The sequence below is a fragment of the Musca autumnalis genome, unplaced genomic scaffold (assembly GCF_047663935.1).
Source record: "Musca autumnalis isolate F117 unplaced genomic scaffold, ASM4766393v1 scaffold_102, whole genome shotgun sequence".
NCBI classification, from domain to species: domain Eukaryota; kingdom Metazoa; phylum Arthropoda; class Insecta; order Diptera; family Muscidae; genus Musca; species Musca autumnalis.
The window spans coordinates 302,661-309,858 of record NW_027411648.1 but is presented as its reverse complement, the minus strand read 5'-3'; positions in this window follow the sequence as shown (position 1 = coordinate 309,858).

Below are 7,198 nucleotides of genomic sequence, written 5' to 3'. Positions count from 1 at the left end.
CCGGTGAACTTTTGTAAGGGAAAAGTCATCTCCGGTGAACTTTTGTATTGGGAAAGTCATCTCCGGTGAACTTTTGTATTGGGAAAGTCATGCCCGGTGAACTTTTATATTGGGAAAGTCATCTCCGGTGAACTTTTGTATTGGGAAAGTCATCTCCGGTGAACTTTTGTATGGGAAAAGTCATCTCCGGTGAACTTTTGTATGGGAAAAGTCATCTCCGGTGAACTTTTGTATTGGGAAAGTCATGCCCGGTGAACTTTTGTATTGGGAAAGTCATCTCCGGTGAACTTTTGTATGGGAAAAGTCATCTCCGGTGAACTTTTGTATTGGGAAAGTCATCTCCTGTGAACTTTTGTATTGGGAAAGTCATCTCCGGTGAACTTTTGTATGGGAAAAGTCATCTCCAGTGAACTTTTGTATTGGGAAAGTCATCTCCGGTGAACTTTTGTATTGGGAAAGTCATCTCCGGTGAACTTTTGTATTGGGAAAGTCATCTTCGGTGAACTTTTGTATTGGGAAAGTCATCTCCGGTGAACTTTTGTATGGGAAAAGTCATCTCCGGTGAACTTTTGTATTGGGAAAGTCATCTCCGGTGAACTTTTGTATGGGAAAAGTCATCTCCGGTGAACTTTTGTATTGGGAAAGTCATCTCCGGTGAACTTTTGTATGGGAAAAGTCATCTCCGGTGAACTTTTGTATGGGAAAAGTCATCTCCGGTGAACTTTTGTATGGGAAAAGTCATCTCCGGTGAACTTTTGTATTGGGAAAGTCATGCCCGGTGAACTTTTGTATGGGAAAGTCATCTCCGGTGAACTTTTGTATTGGGAAAGTCATCTCCGGTGAACTTTTGTATGGGAAAAGTCATCTCCGGTGAACTTTTGTATTGGGAAAGTCATCTCCGGTGAACTTTTGTATTGGGAAAGTCATGCCCGGTGAACTTTTGTATTGGGAAAGTCATGCCCGGTGAACTTTTGTATTGGGAAAGTCGTGCCCGGTGAACTTTTGTATTGGGAAAGTCATGCCCGGTGAATTTTTGTATTGGGAAAGTCATGCCCGGTGAACTTTTATATTGGGAAAGTCATCTCCGGTGAACTTTTGTATTGGGAAAGTCATCTCCGGTGAACTTTTGTATTGGGAAAGTCATCTCCGGTGAACTTTTGTATGGGAAAGTCATCTCCGGTGAACTTTTGTATGGGAAAAGTCATCTCCGGTGAACTTTTGTATTGGGAAAGTCATGCCCGGTGAACTTTTGTATTGGGAAAGTCATCTCCGGTGAACTTTTGTATTGGGAAAGTCATGCCCGGTGAACTTTTGTATTGGGAAAGTCATCTCCGGTAAACTTTTGTATTGGGAAAGTCATCTCCGGTGAACTTTTGTATTGGGAAAGTCGTGCCCGGTGAACTTTTGTATGGGAAAAGTCATCTGCGGTGAACTTTTGTATGGGAAAAGTCATCTCCGGTGAACTTTTGTATTGGGAAAGTCATGCCCGGTGAACTTTTGTATTGGGAAAGTCATCTCCGGTGAACTTTTGTATGGGAAAAGTCATCTCCGGTGAACTTTTGTATTGGGAAAGTCATCTCCGGTGAACTTTTGTATGGGAAAAGTCATCTCCGGTGAACTTTTGTATTGGGAAAGTCATGCCCGGTGAACTTTTGTATTGGGAAAGTCATGCCCGGTGAACTTTTGTTTTGGGAAAGTCATGCCCGGTGAACTTTTGTATTGGGAAAGTCATCTCCGGTGAACTTTTGTATGGGAAAAGTCATCTCCGGTGAACTTTTGTATTGGGAAAGTCATGCCCTGTGAACTTTTGTATTGGGAAAGTCATGCCCGGTGAACTTTTGTATTGGGAAAGTCATGCCCGGTGAACTTTTGTATGGGAAAAGTCATCTCCGGTGAACTTTTGTATGGGAAAAGTCATCTCCGGTGAACTTTTGTATTGGGAAAGTCATCTCCGGTGAACTTTTGTATTGGGAAAGTCATCTCCGGTGAACTTTTGTATTGGGAAAGTCATGCCCGGTGAATTTTTGTTTTGGGAAAGTCATGCCCGGTGAACTTTTGTATTGGGAAAGTCATGCCCGGTGAACTTTTGTATGGGAAAAGTCATCTCCGGTGAACTTTTGTATTGGGAAAGTCATCTCCGGTGTACTTTTGTATGGGAAAAGTCATCTCCGGTGAACTTTTGTATTGGGAAAGTCATGCCCGGTGAACTTTTGTATGGGAAAAGTCATCTCCGGTGAACTTTTGTATTGGGAAAGTCATCTCCGGTGAACTTTTGTATGGGAAAAGTCATCTCCGGTGAACTTTTGTATTGGGAAAGTCATCTCCGGTGAACTTTTATATTGGGAAAGTCATCTCCGGTGAACTTTTGTATTGGGAAAGTCGTGCCCGGTGAATTTTTGTATTGGGAAAGTCATGCCCGGTGAACTTTTATATTGGGAAAGTCATGCCCGGTGAACTTTTATATTGGGAAAAGTCATCTCCGGTGAACTTTTGTATTGGGAAAGTCATCTCCGGTGAACTTTTGTATTGGGAAAGTCATCTCCGGTGAACTTTTGTATGGGAAAAGTCATCTCCGGTGAACTTTTGTATTGGGAAAGTCATCTCCGGTGAACTTTTGTATGGGAAAAGTCATCTCCGGTGAACTTTTGTATTGGGAAAGTCATCTCCGGTGAACTTTTGTATGGGAAAAGTCATCTCCGGTGAACTTTTGTATTGGGAAAGTCATCTCCGGCGAACTTTTGTATGGCAAAAGTCATCTCCGGTGAACTTTTGTATTGGGAAAGTCATCTCCGGTGAATTTTTGTATGGAAAAAGTCATCTCCGGTGAACTTTTGTATTGGGAAAGTCATCTCCGGTGAACTTTTGTATGGGAAAAGTCATCTTCGGTGAACTTTTGTATTGGGAAAGTCATGCCCGGTGAACTTTTGTATGGGAAAAGTCATCTCCGGTGAACTTTTGTATGGGAAAAGTCATCTCCGGTGAACTTTTGTATTGGGAAAGTCATCTCCGGTGAACTTTTGTATTGGGAAAGTCATCTCCGGTGAACTTTTGTATGGGAAAAGTCATCTCCGGTGAACTTTTGTATTGGGAAAGTCATCTCCGGTGAACTTTTGTATGGGAAAAGTCATCTCCGGTGAACTTTTGTATTGGGAAAGTCATCTCCGGTGAACTTTTGTATGGGAAAAGTTATCTCCGGTGAACTTTTGTATTGGGAAAGTCATCTCCGGTGAACTTTTGTATTGGGAAAGTCATCTCCGGTGAACTTTTGTATGGGAAAAGTCATCTCCGGTGAACTTTTGTATTGGGAAAGTCATCTCCGGTGAACTTTTGTATGGGAAAGTCATCTCCGGTGAACTTTTGTATTGGGAAAGTCATCTCCGGTGAACTTTTGTGTGGGAAAAGTCATCTCCGGTGAACTTTTGTATGGGAAAAGTCATCTCCGGTGAACTTTTGTATTGGGAAAGTCATGCCCGGTGAACTTTTGTATTGGGAAAGTCATGCCCGGTGAACTTTTGTATTGGGAAAGTCATGCCCGGTGAACTTTTGTATGGGAAAAGTCATCTCCGGTGAACTTTTGTATGGGAAAAGTCATCTCCGGTGAACTTTTGTATTGGGAAAGTCATCTCCGGTGAACTTTTGTATTGGGAAAGTCATCTCCGGTGAACTTTTGTATGGGAAAAGTTATCTCCGGTGAACTTTTGTATGGGAAAAGTCATCTCCGGTGAACTTTTGTATTGGGAAAGTCATCTCCGGTGAACTTTTGTATGGGAAAAGTCATCTCCGGTGAACTTTTGTATTGGGAAAGTCATCTCCGATGAACTTTTGTATGGGAAAAGTCATCTCCGGTGAACTTTTGTATTGGGAAAGTCATGCCCGGTGAACTTTTGTATGGGAAAAGTCATCTCCGGTGAACTTTTGTATTGGGAAAGTCATCTCCGGTGAACTTTTGTATGGGAAAAGTCATCTCCGGTGAACTTTTGTATTGGGAAAGTCATCTCCGGTGAACTTTTATATTGGGAAAGTCATCTCCGGTGAACTTTTGTATTGGGAAAGTCATCTCCGGTGAACTTTTGTATTGGGAAAGTCATCTCCGGTGAACTTTTGTATTGGGAAAGTCATGCCCGGTGAACTTTTGTTTTGGGAAAGTCATGCCCGGTGAACTTTTGTATTGGGAAAGTCATCTCCGGTGAACTTTTGTATGGGAAAAGTCATCTCCGGTGAACTTTTGTATTGGGAAAGTCATCTCCGGTGAACTTTTGTATGGGAAAAGTCATCTCCGGTGAACTTTTGTATTGGGAAAGTCATGCCCGGTGAACTTTTGTATGGGAAAAGTCATCTCCGGTGAACTTTTGTATTGGGAAAGTCATCTCCGGTGAACTTTTGTATGGGAAAAGTCATCTCCGGTGAACTTTTGTATGGGAAAAGTCATCTCCGGTGAACTTTTGTATTGGGAAAGTCATCTCCGGTGAACTTTTGTATTGGGAAAGTCATCTCCGGTGAACTTTTGTATTGGGAAAGTCATCTCCGGTGAACTTTTGTATTGGGAAAGTCATCTCCGGTGAACTTTTGTATTGGGAAAGTCATCTCCGGTGAACTTTTGTATGGGAAAAGTCATCTCCGGTGAACTTTTGTATTGGGAAAGTCATCTCCGGTGAACTTTTGTATGGGAAAAGTCATCTACGGTGAACTTTTGTATTGGGAAAGTCATCTCCGGTGAACTTTTGTGTTGGGAAAGTCATCTCCGGTGAACTTTTGTATTGGGAAAGTCATCTCCGGTGAACTTTTGTATGGGAAAAGTCATCTCCGGTGAACTTTTGTATTGGGAAAGTCATGCCCGGTGAACTTTTATATTGGGAAAGTCATCTCCGGTGAACTTTTGTATTGGGAAAGTCATCTCCGGTGAACTTTTGTATGGGAAAAGTCATCTCCGGTGAACTTTTGTATTGGGAAAGTCATCTCCGGTGAACTTTTGTATTGGGAAAGTCATGCCCGGTGAACTTTTATATTGGGAAAGTCATCTCCGGTGAACTTTTGTATGGGAAAAGTCATCTCCGGTGAACTTTTGTATTGGGAAAGTCATCTCCGGTGAACTTTTGTATTGGGAAAGTCATCTCCGGTGAACTTTTGTATGGGAAAAGTCATCTCCGGTGAACTTTTGTATGGGAAAAGTCATCTCCGGTGAACTTTTGTATTGGGAAAGTCATCTCCGGTGAACTTTTGTATGGGAAAAGTCATCTCCGGTGAACTTTTGTATTGGGAAAGTCATCTCCAGTGAACTTTTGTATGGGAAAAGTCATCTCCGGTGAACTTTTGTATTGGGAAAGTCATCTCCGGTGAACTTTTGTATTGGGAAAGTCATCTACGGTGAACTTTTGTATGGGAAAAGTCATCTCCGGTGAACTTTTGTATTGGGAAAGTCATCTCCGGTGAACTTTTGTATTGGGAAAGTCATCTCCGGTGAACTTTTGTATGGGAAAAGTCATCTCCGGTGAAGTTTTATATTGGGAAAGTCATCTCCGGTGAACTTTTGTATGGGAAAAGTCATCTCCGGTGAACTTTTGTATGGGAAAAGTCATCTCCGGTGAACTTTTGTATTGGGAAAGTCATCTCCGGTGAACTTTTGTATTGGGAAAGTCATCTCCGGTGAACTTTTGTATTGGGAAAGTCATCTCCGGTGAACTTTTGTATGGGAAAAGTCATCTCCGGTGAACTTTTGTATTGGGAAAGTCATCTCCGGTGAACTTTTGTATTGGGAAAGTCATCTCCGGTGAACTTTTGTATTGGGAAAGTCATCTCCGGTGAACTTTTGTATTGGGAAAGTCATCTCCGGTGAACTTTTGTATTGGGAAAGTCATCTCCGGTGAACTTTTGTATGGGAAAAGTCATCTCCGGTGAACTTTTGTATTGGGAAAGTCATCTCCGGTGAATTTTTGTATTGGGAAAGTCATGCCCGGTGAACTTTTATATTGGGAAAGTCATCTCCGGTGAACTTTTGTATTGGGAAAGTCATCTCCGGTGAACTTTTGTATGGGAAAAGTCATCTCCGGTGAACTTTTGTATTGGGAAAGTCATCTCCGGTGAACTTTTGTATTGGGAAAGTCATGCCCGGTGAACTTTTATATTGGGAAAGTCATCTCCGGTGAACTTTTGTATGGGAAAAGTCATCTCCGGTGAACTTTTGTATTGGGAAAGTCATCTCCGGTGAACTTTTGTATTGGGAAAGTCATCTCCGGTGAACTTTTGTATGGGAAAAGTCATCTCCGGTGAACTTTTGTATGGGAAAAGTCATCTCCGGTGAACTTTTGTATTGGGAAAGTCATCTCCGGTGAACTTTTGTATGGGAAAAGTCATCTCCGGTGAACTTTTGTATTGGGAAAGTCATCTCCGGTGAACTTTTGTATGGGAAAAGTCATCTCCGGTGAACTTTTGTATTGGGAAAGTCATCTCCGGTGAACTTTTGTATTGGGGAAGTCATCTCCGGTGAACTTTTGTATGGGAAAAGTCATCTCCGGTGAACTTTTGTATTGGGAAAGTCATCTCCGGTGAACTTTTGTATTGGGAAAGTCATCTCCGGTGAACTTTTGTATGGGAAAAGTCATCTCCGGTGAACTTTTGTATTGGGAAAGTCATCTACGGTGAACTTTTGTTTGGGAAAAGTCATCTCCGGTGAACTTTTGTATTGGGAAAGTCATCTCCGGTGAACTTTTGTATTGGGAAAAGTCATCTCCGGTGAACTTTTGTATTGGGAAAGTCATCTCCGGTGAACTTTTGTATGGGAAAAGTCATCTCCGGTGAACTTTTGTATTGGGAAAGTCATGCCCGGTGAACTTTTGTATTGGGAAAGTCATGCCCGGTGAACTTTTATATTGGGAAAGTCATCTCCGGTGAACTTTTGTATTGGGAAAGTCATCTCCGGTGAACTTTTGTATGGGAAAAGTCATCTCCGGTGAACTTTTGTATTGGGAAAGTCATCTCCGGTGAACTTTTGTATGGGAAAGTCATCTCCGGTGAACTTTTGTATTGGGAAAGTCATCTCCGGTGAACTTTTGTATGGGAAAAGTCATCTCCGGTGAACTTTTGTATTGGGAAAGTCATCTCCGGTGAACTTTTGTATGGGAAAAGTCATCTCCGGTGAACTTTTGTATTGGGAAAGTCATCTCCGGTGAACTTTTGTATTGGGAAAGTCATCTCCGGTGAA